The sequence below is a fragment of the Apteryx mantelli genome, chromosome 2 (genome assembly GCF_036417845.1).
Source record: "Apteryx mantelli isolate bAptMan1 chromosome 2, bAptMan1.hap1, whole genome shotgun sequence".
Taxonomy (NCBI): domain Eukaryota; kingdom Metazoa; phylum Chordata; class Aves; order Apterygiformes; family Apterygidae; genus Apteryx; species Apteryx mantelli.
The window spans coordinates 162,663,396-162,680,713 of NC_089979.1; positions in this window are offsets into that span (position 1 = coordinate 162,663,396).

Consider the following 17,318-nt stretch of genomic DNA (forward strand, 5'->3'; position numbering starts at 1 on the left):
GCACTGTGTCAGTACAAAACAGAACAGAAAATCTTCATCAGTCACGTACTCTTCATTGTATTACTAACTTGCAGTTTTTCAGGAAAATGTGCTATGAGATGCTATCAAAAGCAGTGTCTCTAAAATGTAAGTTTTGTAAATGTCATAAGCTTGAATTCAATAAATGATGACAACAAATTAGAAGATAAGTGTTCTAATTGGTCTATACAGAATGCAAGAGCAGTACAGTTATTTCTTGTAAATTTACTCATTATTTTATCATGAACAAATTATATTTGATTAAAAAGCTCAGCATAATTTGGGGGACTATTAAAAAGCCCTCATGCAAATAACATGACCTTTATGTTAATGATTTTAGTGAAGGATTATTAGGCAATTAAATGAATGACTTGAGGAAGCCATTATTGCTTAAAATGTCAAATTCTGAAAGAAGTTTTACAGCCTAAGAAAAATGGTTAAAATGGAAGAAGAATACTGCTAAAAGCTGTGCTAGGCAGACGTTATACTTCACAAGGGGATAGCATGATGTTCTGTGCAAGCTGTGAGGTGCCCCCTGGCGTTAAAAAGCTCAGCTGTTCATCTGTTGAGACATAATACATGGTCAGAGCAGGAATGATACTGGAAGTGTTGACAGAGGATAAGAAAGGGTAAACAGTAAACAGAACCTACAGACAGCCGCAGGGATGGAGAAGGAGGGATTAGTAATAATGCCATTTACGATCTAATTGTCATTTACAATAAGCAGAATTGGCTTAAGGCTTCTCATCTGGGTAGGTAAGATTTTTGGTAGCAGGAGTTAGGGGATGCTTGGTGAAGGTTAGAGAGAGTTCAGAGATGGAGTGGTGATGGGGATCTGTGTGGGGAAGGAGACAGCAGCATTTCAGGGAGGCTAGAAGGATGCTTGAAGAGGCTGCAGGAGGCTTTGGAGAGTGTCAGGGAGAGGAGTCTCTTTCTTCACCCAGCTGTCTCCTCCATACCAGCTTGAGAGTTATGGGACTCACAGACCTGCCCTTCCAGCCACATGTCTCAACTCCAATCCCTGCAAACAACAAGGCACCCTCTCTTCCTCTTCCTACAGCAGTTTCTGCACATTTGGGGCTGCTGAGAAGAGGAATGAGAAGCAGGGAGGGGACAAGAGAAAAGGGAGCATTGCAGCAAAGGGGAAGGGAAGAAGAGAAGGTACAGAGCCAAAGAGGAAAAGGCCTTTGGGAGCAAGGTTTTCTGTTCCTACTATTACTGGGGTCAACCAGAACTGCTCCCAAGAGCCAGTGCTCTAAAAGTAATTCCTTCTTCCCTTTCTTTCAGAGGTACTAGTGGCTATGCAAGCAGAAGGCAAGTATGGCCTGTGTGGCTTGATGTTTCTGAGCCATGAGGAGAATACCTGTTTCTCAAATAGCAATGACCTAACTAGTAGGACATACTCATACAAGAGCCCTACTTTCCGGTAGACCTTTATGTATTCAAAGCCAAGTGCAGACATTTAAGTAGAAATGCATGAAAGTATCACTTGTTAGAGAAATGCTAATCTATTGAGTAGTAGTACCTTGAAAACTGAGATTAAAAAAAAAAGTGAAAATAAAACCTTTTCAAGATCTCAGATTATGTGGTTGGCATGAGGAAGATTTAGAAGAGCCAGGATTTTCTTGGAAGAGTCTTGTCAAGGAAGATGGAAGAAGAAAACTAATAAGGATGAGATAAAGTAGAGTGTTGTTCAGGCCTCTTCATTAGTATGGCTCTTCACCGACCTTAAGTGGCAGTTCTAGATTCTGCATTCTTCAGGACTCTTCTGGAAATAAACGGGGTAGAACTAGAACTGTATAGACAAGATCAGAATCAAAAGCATGTGATTCTAAGTTTTGGGGGGAATTCCCACACTATAACATAGCTGTAACTGGATATTTAGTATTTGCAGCTCATCTTCAAATGGCAAAACAAAAGATGGTTGCTGGTTCAGTCAAGCAGGAAAGAGAGTATTACAAGTTATTTTCAATACTTTCTGAATACCAAATCTCTGCCCCTTTTGCATGTCCTTATGACAGAAAAAAGGGCATGTCACATGGTATCGGTAAATATCAATGGTTTAGCCAGGTAGCTGATTTTGATGTCTACATCTTTGCTTTTATATGGCAGTATTATGGAGATTAATCACTTATAAAGGTTTTGGTTCTCTTGTGGATTAGAGGAGTGAGGTCAGGAAAATGAGGAGATGAGGACAAGTCCCTTTGAACAGACTGGTATCGGTTGTAACAAAATTTGCAGCACTTCATTGTGTAAAATTTTGTTGTAAACCAAACAATACCAGTGTTGTAATAGCCCTAGTTGCCAAAAGAAATAAGGTAAGAATTTTGGCTATGAAAGCCTCAAGCCCTTGTGGTCATAGAAATAAAACCTTGAAAATTTGAAACATACATAAAATCCAACAAAAGTCAAATTAAAAAAAAAAAACTCAGTGAAATCCTCTCTAGTGTTTTTGAATGAAGCCATTCTTCTGATTTTATGGAGACCAACTCCTATTTTCTTAGTACTCAGGCTGGTAATACTGAATATGAGTCCCAAATATGTCTTCTGGCACTGTACCAATTTGAGTTAAACCAAAATATATTATCCTTTCTCTTAAATGCAAGCTCCCGCTTTACTATATTATGGAGCCATGTTATCTGAGAGTTGCAAAGTAATGCCAGATGGTGAACGTACGTTGGCTGGAGTTTGCAGTTTCTCTCGGATTGCCACATGTTTCACCACTTGGAAGCTTCTAAATTATATTGTTCAGTTATTTGTCCTCTTAGCTGAATATTCCCTGTCTTTCATTTTCTGATTTCATGCAATTCTTCATGCTCTCACTAGGTGGGTCCCCACAACAGTACACGGGGTAAGCAATTTGTTGAATAGCCTGACGCATTTGGGGAAGTGTATGCCTTGGACAGTTTTATTACCACTTTCTTTGGCAGAAGTTCACTGTGCCACGTGTTTTGATGTACAATTTAGTGATTTTGAAAACCATTTCAGCATTGGGAAGTTGTTTTAAAGGGCCTGGGTTTGGGGATCTTCCTAGGACTATTCCCTTTCTAAGTTAATCTATTTCAGTTGGGATTTAAAACAGATGTGCTTTTCTTATAGCCAATTATATATAGTCATATTAAGCTTTGCAGTCATTTTACCTTTCAAAAGATGATGCAAAGCTGGTTGGTCACCAACATCACATATATTCCTCCGTTCCAAAATCACAAGTCAGCCAGCGTATCTTTAAGTTTGTTGACTTTCCATGCTAGTCAAAACCAAAAAACCTCTATCTTTTTCCATGTGCATTATGTATTTAGTGACTTCACAAGAAACAAGAAAAAAGAAAGATTTTTTAGCTAAAATCTTCAGAACCTTTCTTCCTAAGTACAAATGCTTTGTATGAGTGTGTACTTAGACTGAAAAGATTAGTCCACTAAACCGGACCAAAACAAGACCCAAAACCAAAACTTCTGACATAGTACTCCTTATCCTATGAAGAAGATGAAGGAAAAAATGTCGGAGATTAACCATGTTTCTTAATGTCCTATTAGAAAGCCAGTCTAACACAATGGTTGGTAGCATGAGAGCTAGACATACACAGAACTTGAGCCCTTTGTGATGCCCCCCTCCAAGAGTCTGAATACAATCCTTGCCTGGGCAGCACCTGTTTGTCCCATGGACCTGGGAGAAAGCTGCAAGTGGGGAACTGAGCAACTATTCACCCTGTTAATTTTTAGTTAGAACTGTATGGTGTTTAAAAGTCATGGTGCTCTGAGTGAGGAGACATGTTGTTTCTTTACTATCTCAAGTTGTGTCTTCATCCTGCCAAGGAGGAGGATCGATTAGCCTGCAGAAAGCTCTATACTGCCAGGTCCAGGCTGTTTCTGACATTCAAGCTTGTACACTTACAGCTAGCTCTCTCTATATAGTGTAGTTTGTAAAGATCATTTAATCTTAGACTAATAACTGTTACCTGAGGGGCTTGTCAGGTATCTTTTAATGACCACTTCTCATATCTTGGCACGTAGAGAAATGAAATCAAAACAGCCTGTCTTGTGTATTTCAATTATTGTGAGATTTGGTTTTATTTTTTTTTCCTCCCTCTCTTTTTCAGGCTCATTAAGTGAATCTGTTTCATCTGCTTATTTGACACTGAACTCACATGGAAGTCTAACATAAAGTGCAAATTTTGGTGGAACTAGAGATTTTGTTTCATATGATTTACATTTAGAGGTCAAAGAAAGGTTTAGAAAACTTTTGCGATATGTGCTATGAAGATAAGCTGAAGACTAAAATTGATTGCTTTCCTACTCAGTGATCAACTTGCATTAAATAAAACTGATATTCATTACTGGAAATACTTAAAGTTCAGATAATCTTGATCGGTCAAAAAATTTATTAGTGCAAGGCAAGACAAAGGCTGTCACATTTCACAGAGTTATGGTAGTACTTCATGTCAGAGCTCTGGCTCAAAATGGATCCTCAACAGTAGCTATAACATCTGATTTCCTGGTTTTAACAAGTAGGTAGAGAGAATTTTCTGTGTTTTACCTAAACCAGTTTTAATGATCTTCTCATCTCCGTTTTGAAGATGACTATATTTTTCTATATTCTTTTAGTTTATTTTAAAAGAATATTCTATATTCTTGTAGTTTACTTACAGCTCTAACTGATGATTATAAACTCCAATAATTGTCTCTTCTTTATCATCCTACTATCAATTTCAATCTCCATTCTTCAGCTCTGGGCCAACTCTACATTTAGTCTGAGTGCAAATGCTCTAGGAATCCAGGGCAATGAAGAACAGTGAAGAATTTCAGTGAAACCTTGGTTCAGATTTGGAAAGTTCTTGTGTATCTGAGCTTGGAGACTTGATCTGGGGGGGATCTCATGCTCTCCTGGATTGCAGTCACCATTCTGCTTCCCTGGGAAATTACACAAAGTATAGTGGGAGTGTTCATCATTTCTACTTCCAGAGTTTAAAACCACGAAGACAGACATACTATATGAGGTTGGTCTGCTCACACTTGTCTGGCACCATCATTTCCTCTGGGAAAATGGCAAGAGCAAATAGCAACTTGCCTGGCTGCATGTAGGCGTGATCCTCCTGAGAACATATAATTTGGCACCATGTGCAAGTGAAGTTCAAACATCCTCAAGCTATGAGTTGTTGACAACATCTCTCAGAATAGACGCATAAACTACTTAAAGCAGTTTTAGTGCTGTCTTATCTCAACATTACCTTCAGAAACTGTAATTGTTCCCAAATTACTCAGTCACCCTCGTTGGGGAAATAGGCTTACAGCAGAGAAGGTTAGCCACTTAACCTTTGCATCTGCACCTCTGTAGGCAGAGGATAACAAAACTTACCAACCTCATCAAGATCCTGGGAAATGCAAAACACACCTAAACTTTCATGTGCGTGATGAATGCTTATGTATTACTGCCCCGCAGTGGCTATGTTTACAAAAGTTATAATTCTCACAGTAATGGTAAATAATAAAACATCTGACATTTTAAATAATAGAAATTACTCAGTCAGATTATTAGCTGTGGAAAGTGGGCATTGCATTCAAACTGATTCCATTTTACACTTAGGATTTTGAATGAGGGTGGCATAGCTGGTGGTGTCACACCTATATTACTGTTGACAGACCTGTCCCCTCTTTCTAGGAGACTGAATAGAAATGCAAAGTATCACTAATGAATTCAGAAGGACGTAAATATACAGACTTCCAAAGCCTCTCAAGACTGAGAGTCAGCAAGCGAACTTTGGCTGCAACACGGAATATTTGAGAGTTGTTAATAAAGAGGATTAGGATGGTACGGATCCTCTGGGCTACAGCAGGATTTAACAAATGCCTGTGAATGTAATGTTCACTAGGACTCCAAGGCAAAGCTCCACTGTAACTTGGAATCCGCACAGAGGGAGAAGAGAAAGCAGTCCAGGATCATGTTACTCATCTGATTGCAAAGGGCCCTGTTTTCAGCGCTATCCCCAGGGCTTTACCTGATCTATCCAAACAGAAGATGTCTGCCCTTCCCACCCTGCAATCATTCATACATAAACAACCTCTAAATAGTTTTCTGACTGTTCTGCCAGTTTCAGCTCTTCTTGCTTATTCAGTGCCTGCTCCTGCCAAAACAACAAACTGAGCTCGTGTGGGTTGTGGTTGGGGGCAGAGGCAGGCAGCAGCGGTCTGTTAGTTTCCTTTGTTTTTCACGGTTCTGTTTGGCCTTTCCTTGGGTGGAAGCCAAGGGATAGATCATTGCTGGTTCCATCATGATACAGAAGGAACAGACATCACTTTTCAAACAATGACAGCTTTATGAAGCTTAACTGTCTCGGCCAAAATCTTGATGCTATCATCAGACATGCCTTTCTTTCCAGTCCCTGCAGGTGACTGCAGCTGGCAGTGGATCTTTGACAGTCAGATTCTGTATGTTATCTCTGCTGGACCAAGCCTTTAAATAATTGGATAGGAAGATCTGGGAAACAGATATGATATTTCAAGGCATAAATAATGTAGTGCTGAGTGCTGCAGAAAACCTTTATTTAATTTAGTTCAATTTGGTTCAAACATGGTCATCTGATTTGGCTTCCAACCAGGATTTCTGGAGACGTATGTTCAATTTCTTCTTAGATCACCGATAGTTGTATACAAATTACTTCTCACTCCATTCCTCAGCTATACAATGGGAACGGTAAAGTGTCCTGATTTACAGGGAAGGGAGATAGGAGTAACAGAAAGTAAATGTATGTTAGTTTATGAGTTTTTCTAATTTTCTAATGATAGGGATCCATATAACTAAAACACACAACTGAAATGGCAACAGTAATTGCTACTAACAGCAGAGAAATGTGAAGAGTGTTACAGAGTCATCATATCATGTCATATAACAGTGAAATCCATCTCTTGTAGACCAGGCAAAGTAAAAAATATTTAAGCTCTCAGAGTTGAAGTGGAACTTAAGTTTTGGGCACTCTATCTGACAATTTCACCATGATGGTTTAAAGAAGTTTAATTCCTCAGTTTGCTTACTCTGATGATTACTCAGAGCTTCATTTTAGGCCACAAGGTGTTTTTGGTAGTGATCAGCTTCACATTTTAATCGGCACATATTAACCCAGGGCTATTTCTTTGCTTCCAACACACCAAAAGTATTTAGCTAAACAGAAAACCCCAACAAAACGCACACACATTCCTGTTTGCCTTTTTTGTTTCCCCACCCTTTTTTACAAAAGGGCAATTGCAACTACCTGGCCTTTTCTGGAATGCAATCTGGGAGGTGCTTTCATTTTGCTATGTAAGGAGGAGCGCCCATTCTCACAGCGACAGCATCCTGCTAGCTAGCAGCTCTACTAGCATATCAATAATGCCGATCAGTCTGAGGACTATGAGTTCCCTAACAGCTATGGATCAGAGAGCGTAAAGAAGCATTTGACAACTTGGCCTATGGCATTTTTAGGACATCTGCTCTCTTCCCAGAAGTCTGGGAGGCTCTGGATTCTTTGGCGTCTGGTTGAGCCAGGGAGATAGATTAACTGAAGGACTGTTGCTGTTTTGTCTTGGGTGAGGCCTTCTGGGCAGCCAGCTGTTTTATTTTGTTATATTGCACAAAAGGTTGCTTTAAAACAGTGTGTTCTGGGTATGAGGAGCTGGAAGAGAGAGTTAAGCTGGGAGATACTTTCTTTCTTTACACAGCAGTCTTTACTAGCCAAAATTGTTGGCAAAAGCAGACAGAAGAGAGATACTCCCTAAGAGTAATGGTAATACACATTGTCCAGTCATGCAAAGTTTAAGCCAGAAGGGGCCAGTCTGATAGGGTGCTAAGGGCCTCATTTTAAAATTAGTTAGTTGACTTGGAGCACTATATGCTGAGCAGTTCTGAAAGTCAGGATCCAAAGCCCTGCTCTTGTAACTGGACTGGAATTAGCGTGCTTTTGTGTACATGGTGAGCTCCGTTGTCTTTAGTGGGTTTCTCCATAGACAAGTGTTCCCCTGGAAATAAATGCATATCTGATTGCAGATATTAGATCATTGGTGTTCTACATGCTGTACAGGAGAGAGCCTAAGCAAAACCAGGACAGACCATAAGGTCTTCCTCAGCTATGCTCAGATCATCCTTTTACAATGCAGTACCCTTGTAGCTCAGTTCTTGCTCTCTTTCATATATGAAACCAGAAAAATCATTGTGTGCGATCTGCAATATATCCCTTCCTACCAAAGCCAACTCAGAATAGAAGGAAAAGACAGTTTGCTCTTCCGGCTATGTCTTTTTAAAACATTTTTGTCTGATTCTGCTAGATTCCAAGAGAATGTTTCATGGACATGTAGCATATTGTATTGTTACTTCAGCGTTTCTATGTTAAACTTTTTATCATTCCAGTGCTCTGTGAAACAGGAAAGCCTCAGAAGTCCGGGGTTACAAATGAGAAAACAGTTGCGCAGAACTTACCCCATAAGATTTCTCTTAGGCAAAATTTGCACATGGGAAGAGTTCAGTGCTTTCTTTGTCCTTGCCTCAGACCGCTCAAATCAGTGAGGGTGAGCAAACCATGGGGAATCAGGTCCATGCTAGGGCAGGGGGCAAAGCACTATAGGCTGAACTGCTGTAGCTCCCACTTACTTCAACCAGAACTGTGAACACACAGTTCCCTTGAAAGGCACGTCCTGACCGATCTGGCAGGAGACATCCTCTGACTGCTTGCAAGAAGACTGCCAGTGGACCTCTGAGTTACTTGCTCAGTTTGTTTTCTTCCTGACTGGAGGATAGGGAGGAAATGTGGTGCAGTAGCAGGTATAACACTCAGTTTGGGGTGCCAAAGAAGGCATTTGTGTGTAAGTTATAACCTCCCTTTGCTTTCTTATGCAAACAATAATGAATAGAAAATATAATTGATAAGCTTATTAATAAGTTAATGATTAACCTTCTTAACAATGTTGGCCTTCAGATTGCCATTAGGAGGCATTTGAGCTAATAGACAGGTCTCAGAATTCGCGTTCCAAGTTCCATGCAGACCTGTCTCTTTACTGCTCAAATTCTTGGGGTTTTTCTCACAACTGTTAAGAGCTAGAAACTTTGCTCTTTAATAGCATGTATGCATGTGTTATGTGGCAAGGTTAAAGTCCATGCTGCTAAAAGAAACGTAGGTATCTCAGGTTTCTCTGGGTTTTCAGGTTTGTACAGAGATTTTTCTGATGCAGCCAAATGAAAAACAAACTCATAAAGAGTTTGGACACAATCCCAAACTGCAGATGAACAAGCTTTAAAACCTAAGACAATATAAACAGAAGAACATTTGGTGTGTTCAGGCCTCTGTCCTAAATTTACCCAGACAGTTCCAAACTGGTTTTGGTTTTGCTGTCAAGTTTCTGGATCTAATTAGACTCACCTGCATCTCACTAATCTGTTGCATGATATAATGTAACATGGGAAAATCACACCAGTATAATTTAAGGTGTAATTTAAATTGTCAGTTTAGCTAGTGTTGTGATGGTGACCCTAAGTCTCCAACTTCTCCATTACTTTACTGCCTTCTGAGGAGACAGACTCAAACTTGCTAAGCAAATGCCTCTTTACATCCCAGCAACTTGTGTTGTCTGCCTGTAACTCGGGTCTTTCAGGTCAGTGGTAGATCCCCCTCGTGACTTGTGGGAGTCCCACAAATGGTGTGCAGTAAGCCTTCCAGCAGTTTGCCAGTTGCCCTGCAAGTAATGGGTTCATTATGCTGAAAGAAGTGCTGTATTTTGTATCAGATGTATAGAATCTGCTTTATCACTAGCCAAGACTTAAGGATGAAACAATATGTTTTACTTAAGAACATAAAATTTTCAATAACAGAGAAAGTTGCAAAGAGATACAAGATGTGTCATTAAGATTATGCTTAGCAATAAAGACCCTTCATAGCTACTCCAATATCTCATCCAGATTCTGCGGCTGACTTGACTGATTAGTTTCTGCAGTCTGTATCAGACCTAGTACACCTAGAAGATTTTAGAGCTATGTTTTTCATGTTCCTATGGATAAAGAGGGTTCTCAGAGTCATCTGGAACAGCTATTCTAGATTAAAGCAGAAAGTCTTGTCACCTACCCCTTGTAATACTTTCCTTCTTATTTCTTGCAATAGGACACTTGACATTATATGTTAATTAAAGAGATCAGGTCATTTCTGTACACTACTCTCTTTAAAGTGCTTAATTAACTTTTCTGTTGTACATGTGGATTATAATACATTGCTGGCTTCGGCTTTGAATTCTTTCTTCTTTTACAGGCCCCTTCTGAGGAGGTGCAAATCATAACTTATAAATATGTAATGTGCAATTCATAAATAATTTATTATAATCCCATTTGAAAATGCAACTGGAATGAGCTCATTTTCAGCAATTTAATTACAATACTTAAAGGGAAATGGATGGCAAAACTCAGAAGTGGGTTTGCTAGACAGACAGTTTCAGAAACTCCTCTCATTAGTTTCAGGGTCCTTTTCCTCCTAAGCCCCTCACCCCTTTGCTTAGCAAAGAGATGGGAGAGTTTAGCCACTCTCTCAAATATACCACTCAGGATTTTTTTAGTTTGTGTATGTGTGTAGGATTGTGTATAGGAGTGTACAGATCTCATACCCTTACACTTCTGGTGTAACTTGTTCGGGTGTATTTACCTCTGTAAGACTTTGAATGTGGTATAGAATAAACGTGGTCTCAGCACAGTACACAGACCTGTAATATAGTCCTCCTTGCATTAAAACTGCCCCATATCTGACACAACAGTACAAAGTTCAAGCAGTTTGTTGAAGGCTGAACTGGACTTTTCTGATACGAATTCCTTTATCTTATCAGAAGTCTCCCCAGTGAGCCAGGTGAGTCCAGGCTACTTCTTGGTCTTTGGTTCTTTGGCTCAGTCTTTCTCTTCTCTTCAGTGTACGTTTCTCTGGCTACCATTCTCTGGTTTTCTGACTGGTTTTTCTCTGAGCATTTTTATCTGCGATGACATGTTAGGAATGTTTGGGGTCAGAAAACCCTCACTTACTTAATCTGTTCTCTGAATAAAATCTTTCTCTTTCATGTTTTCCTATTTCTTTCTCTGAATGTAGCCACAAACATTTTGATTGCCGTGTGTACTTTGCCTGGCCTTTTGGGATTCCCTGCCACCTCATTTCCTAAGAGCAAAAGAAGATTAAACTTGTTTGCAGTTTTCCCACTGTTACCATTTCTACATTTTCAGAATGATAATTGTGTATTAAATAGCAAACGCACCTTTGCAGGGATAGTCACAGATGCATTAGGCGCTATTAGTATTCCTGTGGTGAAAGAGTGGCTTGTTTCAGCTTAGGTAAAACCCTTCCCCACAGACTTCAGCAAAACAAAACAGGCGCTAGAATAAGAGCACTCACATCACCTCCAGCAGCAGTTTAATTTTAGCAGTTGAAAACCGTGCCTTAAGGTACAGAAAGGCAGTATTTCATGTATACAGCTCCCCAGATATAGACGGAAAGCCTGTCATCTCATCACAAGGAGACAAATTGGATGAGAGGTCGGAAACCTAAATCTGAATCCTTTGCTGAGGTTGAACCAAATTATCCTTACATCACGGTCTGGGAAGGTATCACTGGGACAAGTGCCTTTTCCTTGAGGGCCTGTCACATGGAGTTAGTCCTGCTTGGATTGTAAATTTGGCCCACTATGTTTCCTATGGCTCTCTGATACGAGAAGTGTAGATTATTGTTTAAAACTCTGTCATGTACAGTTCACCCACTTTTAAATGAGGCTAGTGAGATGAATGTTGAATGTTGGCCTGGGACTGGTACAGAATGAATTGCAGAATTATTTTCATGTTTAGTGAGTTGTATTTCTCATTATATGTGGCTAGTGGCTTCTTGTTCTGAAAGGCCTCTCTTTAACCAACTTACTTCCAATGTGACCTTATAAGGCTGCAATGTGTCTGAAAAATCAATTAAAAAAGAACTGAAATACACTCCTATTATATATTAACACGTGTCCTTGTAAAGAAAGGCCATGATCTGGGTATGCAAAAGCTAATAATTGACCAGCTTGTGGTACCATAATATTTGATCTATTTATTTTCTTTGCACAAGGCATGCAAACACCTTGGAGGGACACTAAAAAAAAATCTGCAAAATACTCGTACAGTGTTTAAATAGGTACATTTTAAAATATTGAGCAATGATTACCAATGGCTATCACCAAAGGCTCCAAAACTCATCTGTCTAACAAAAGAGAAAATGTAGATTGTACAGGTTAATGGTAATGCATGAAAAATAGGTTTACTTTGGCTCATTATAAGAATACAGAAAGAGCTGAAGATCTGATGTGATAAAGGAACATGAAAAGACTGGCTTGTGGTTTTCTGTCACTCACAAGAAGCAAATTCAGCATTTGATTTCAGGAAGTTTCTGAGGACTCCACGAGGTGCTCAACATTTACACAACTGTGTCTGTAAACTACTGTAAAACTGAAGCTTAACTGTGATATTTGACTTGGAGGAGAAACTCTTAGTGGCTTGCTTTGTTTTGGGGGAGCAGAGGCAACAAAGAGGATGGTGCCTTCCTGTGTCGGTACTAGGGGCAGAGGCTGTATAGCCTAGGACTCTGGTTTCCTTGGGCAGCTGAGAGCTGATTTGGCCTCCAGGCAGATGAGACCCAGCCCTCATTTGCCTTCCTTAAGTTGTGTGTTAATGCTTGTTTGTCGTTCAGTGGTTGTACTCCTTTTCCTCCAACTTGAATCGCCTTCTGCCTTGGAAGTATTCTACTTCCACAGATTTCACACCACAAGACTGTTTCTTTCCTCAAATGCTCTGTGCTATCACAAAAGGTTTGTCTTCATTATAGTACTAACTAGGGTAATTGATATTTGGTCTGCAAACGGTGTACAGAGCCAGATTGCAAAGTCATATGTGAGCTGCTGTACTCATGGGGGTGCCGTAGCTTTGGCTTAATGGTGCTTCCACGAGGTACTAGGACCTCTAAAGGAATGCCCTGTAATGTTCAGAACTATCTCATGGTGTGTAGGACTATGGTAAAATGAGTCGCTCTTATTCTTTCCTGGTGAATTTTGGGAGAACTCACTTTCCTTTCTGGACAAACGCATATAGTCTGGGAAAACTTCAGAGTATTTTGAGCATTTGAATAGCTTAGCTTCTGTCCACAATACTTAAGGGTCTAGTCTTTCACCCAGATGAGTCAATTCTTTAATTTTAGTTTGTAACTCAAGATGAGCTAGACAGATGACCTTAAAAGCTAATTTGTGGTGCTTTCCACATAGGACTTCTAGCTTGGGAGCACCAAGAATTTAGGGTTAGATTTTTTTTTCTCTGAATAAGAGGTAAACTGGGGACAGTGTTTGAACAATATACCAAGTTAATGGCAGGGAAGACTCAGCTGTGGTATCCATGCATTGGCTGTGAATCTGACATTGGTCTTTTGGTAGTCACACCTTGTTGGGGCTAATTCTGAGATTAATGTTTGCATCATGGGAACATACTCCAATCACCTGTTATTACACATGTCATGTCATATAATCCCTTTAATAAGTATATTGCGCAGATATTTTTTGCCCCCAGCTTCTCACTGAAAATCTTCCAGAACTCACTTGCTCTTATAGCTAAGAAGCTTCTTCTAATTCCCATACTAAATGTATACATGCCAGTTTACAGCCATTTGTTTTCATATCAATTTTAGATTTCAGCTTAATTGATTTGAGTGGGAGCTGAGAACAGTTTCAGAGTCATGCTGATGCCTACTGAAAGATATGTCTAACTCCAATGCTCTCCAGTTTTCTTCACGGAGAAAGTACGTGTTTCCTCCTGCCCAGCGACAGAAATGCTTTGATACCAACAAGTTCCTTTAATTTTCTTAGAGCAATTCTTCCATTTGGTAGTTTTGTTTTAATTTAGTCTTGTAACTGCTCTCTTGCAGTAGATATTAAACAGGAAAATAGCATACACTAACAGGGAACAATTATGTTAGTATTTAGTTACCCAGAGGATAAATAATGAAACAGCTTTATTGTGAAAAGATTTAATATTTTACAGGTAAGAAAGTTGTATCCTTCACTCAGCATTTCCATTGAAGCTTTAATTTTCTGTCTGATTCAGTGGTAAACATTTGTGTGAACTTTAATATATTTTTGTTTGGGTATTGGGGTTTCCTCGGCTTCTTTTTTAGTGCTGGTGAACAGAATGTACTAAAAATATTTTTGCTGGAGTTGACCTAGTTTAGTGGCACATCTATGTTCTTGTAGGACTAAGCCTTTTGCTAGGCAATTACTGTCAGATTCTGAAGAGATGAACGTGAAAAGTTGTCCCTTCGTCTCCAATGTCCAGTTTAAAATGAAATGGCTGAGCTTCCACTTCCAGGAGTCAAGTCTTGCTACTGAGTTAAATGATAGCAAAACTGGGCCTTAGGGATTTTAAGAGGATTGTAATTAGTAGCCCAAATCTCAAGAAGTAAAATCTGAGTACCAAATGCTGAAGAGTGGCATCTGAATAACAAACGTGAATATTCCAGAAAATCAAACACATTGTACCAAGTTCTTTACATTTTAATTTGACAACGAGATAATATTTGTTTAATATGGATCCTGAAGTCCTGATAAAAGCAAAACTTCCGTCATGATAAGAGAGCAGGATTAGTCCTGGCTTTGGTAATTGATGGCTTGCTTCCAGCAAAAACTATCAGCAGTGTTTCCTCACTAGAAAATATAGTTACCTTGGGGCCAGTTTTGTATGGAATGCTTGAGACCAGTTTGAGATCTATATGCCGCATGCACCTTTGTTTATGTCTGCGTATTAGCAATTCTGTATTTTCGCTTTGGCTTTTCCTTTAGTAAAAAAATAGACCTGTTTATAGAGCATTTTCCATATGGATGGTTCTCTTATGTTCCTAATTAGTTTTATATTATTTAATTACTCATACAGTGTATGCTAGCCAAAATACAGGTGTGTTAAGATTCTACTTTGAAGTTCCCAGGCACAAAACATCTGCCATTATAACCTGCTGGATACTGCATACCAGTTCAGACAAGAGAATAATGCGCAGCACACCCTACTAGTGTGCAACAAAAAAAGCCTGTCCCACACTGTGAGCCTCATGCCAGCAGGAGCAGTGCTGTTGGGCAGGAAGAAATTTGAGAGGATGACTGCTCTGACCCTCCTTTGATCCAGGCTGCTTTGGGCCCATAGCTGCTTACCAGCACACACTGGAGAGGGGCACCAGCAGTCCCTTGGGACCCCTCACCTTATAATCATCTCCCTGTGGAAAAGGGTCTTGTGTGGGCCGCAGTAGTGCTGGTGCATGACAGACATATTTCACTCAGCTTAAAGACCCTCCCATTTTTCCCACCTGCTTTTTTCTTTCTGGTACATACCAGAAGTCAGAAAACATTGGGGCCTGATAATTAAGATTCATATTAAAAACAAGGCAGTAAGTTCCAAATTATTCCTGTCTGCTGGGATGCTTGCAGAGATACTTGCTGAAAAAAATGCAGAAGTTGTTTGCATTTCACAGTACTTTAATCCTCTTGTTTCAGTCTCCCTCCTGCTGTTTATTCCTCTCCAGGATGTAGGTCTGTTCCTCTCTTGCAGGCGTTTCCTTATTTTAGTCTTCTGTCATACAGCAGTACCATTTTTTCACGTTAGGAGCTCTGCTCTGTTGCAGGGTTTTAGTAGTTCCTGGCACTGAACAGTGCCAGATCCAGCTGCTCTGTGAATGGGGTGGGGAGGAAGAGGAGGAGACATAGCACCATGCCTGGTCTCAGTGACACAGTGTCACCTAGTGCAGGTGTACTGTATTAGGTGGTGCTCAGGGAATGCTAGTTCCTTCTACTGTTGCACTTTCTGTCAGTCCTGCTGGTAAATACATACTTGATGAGCTGTCTTTTATCTTTAAATTTTGGCTCAAACATGTCCCCTCTTCTCTGGTTTGCTGATAGTCTGTAGGTATGGACTTCTCAGGGATAGCATCAGGACTTTTTAGGGCTTTATCATTACTCTTTTCATGTTCTTTGGCAAGACTCTTGCCGAGAAGCCTTCTTTCTTTCAGTCAGGTTGGCAGCTCTCTGTCATGTGTTCCAGCTAGTAGAGCTTTCCTCATTGAGTCTTGGCTAGTTTTTTCCCCAACAGTTGATCCTGTCTCTTACCTTTGGAGGTGTGACTTTCCTGGTCTGTAGGAGTAGATGACTTTGACATCTGTTCTTTCCAAGCAGATCTTACTCTTCCCATCCCTTCATGATTCCTGCAGGCAATTGCACCCTATCCATATTTCCCTTTGTCCTCCATACTTTCCCAGCTCCTTATGTGAGCTGCTGACCACGTTAAAATGAGCAATACTCCTGCCAGTTGCTTTTGTTTGACTCTGTAAGCTGATTGCCAAATGCAGAGTAGACAAACAGCACAAATGAGGAAGTCGATTTGACTTAAAATAACATTTAGTGCTTCGTAAATTCAAGGCTGTTCTCTGTGCTCTCCCTGCAGTGCTGAGCACCCTGAGAGTAGGGTAGAGCGACTCTCTTTTGCAGAAAGCATTTAATATATCCCAAAATGGAGACCTAAGTTGTTATCAGTTACAAAGATAAAAAACAATTCTATCTTGTTAGCTTTCTTTTCACGTTGGAGGGGGGAATATTCAGTAGAAAATACTCTGATTGCATGGCCAGCATACCTCTGGCGATTCACGATAACTGTGCCTCACGCCTTTCAAATGTCATTTTATGCCTTTCCTAGGGACGTCACAAGTGTACACACTTCACCAGTGACAGAACACAATGAATTAATTTTTCTTTTTGTTCTTGTTTTCTACCTTCAAGACTCAGATGATCTCCTTGAGCCCTTCCCTTTCTTCAACTCCCTTTTTATCCTATATAGTATCTACTAGTCTTAGGTGTACCTATATGGCATTAGCTTTTCATTTTTCATTTAAGGCTCTGAAGTCCAGTTAGTTTGCACAATAAGACATGATCAAAAGCTTAACAGAGAAAAAATTAATAATCTCAGTGAAACTACACTGATTCACCCTAGCTGACATTTGTTCGGAGCTGGTTGGATCCAGCCTGGGGAGCATGTTTGTGTTCTAGGGTCATCTCTAGACATTTGTCACTTCTAAAACTCTTACCCGATAAAGATTTAGATCATCATCTTAAGAACAGTTACATAGTTATTTTGAGATATTTTGGAACAAAAGTTCTTCCTGACATGGAATTATATAACCATAAATCTTCTCTTACCTGTCATTTTAGCCATTGTCTAACACTTACTGTGTGAGAGATTTAAAGCTGTTCTCCTGGCTTTCGAATCTCAGACTG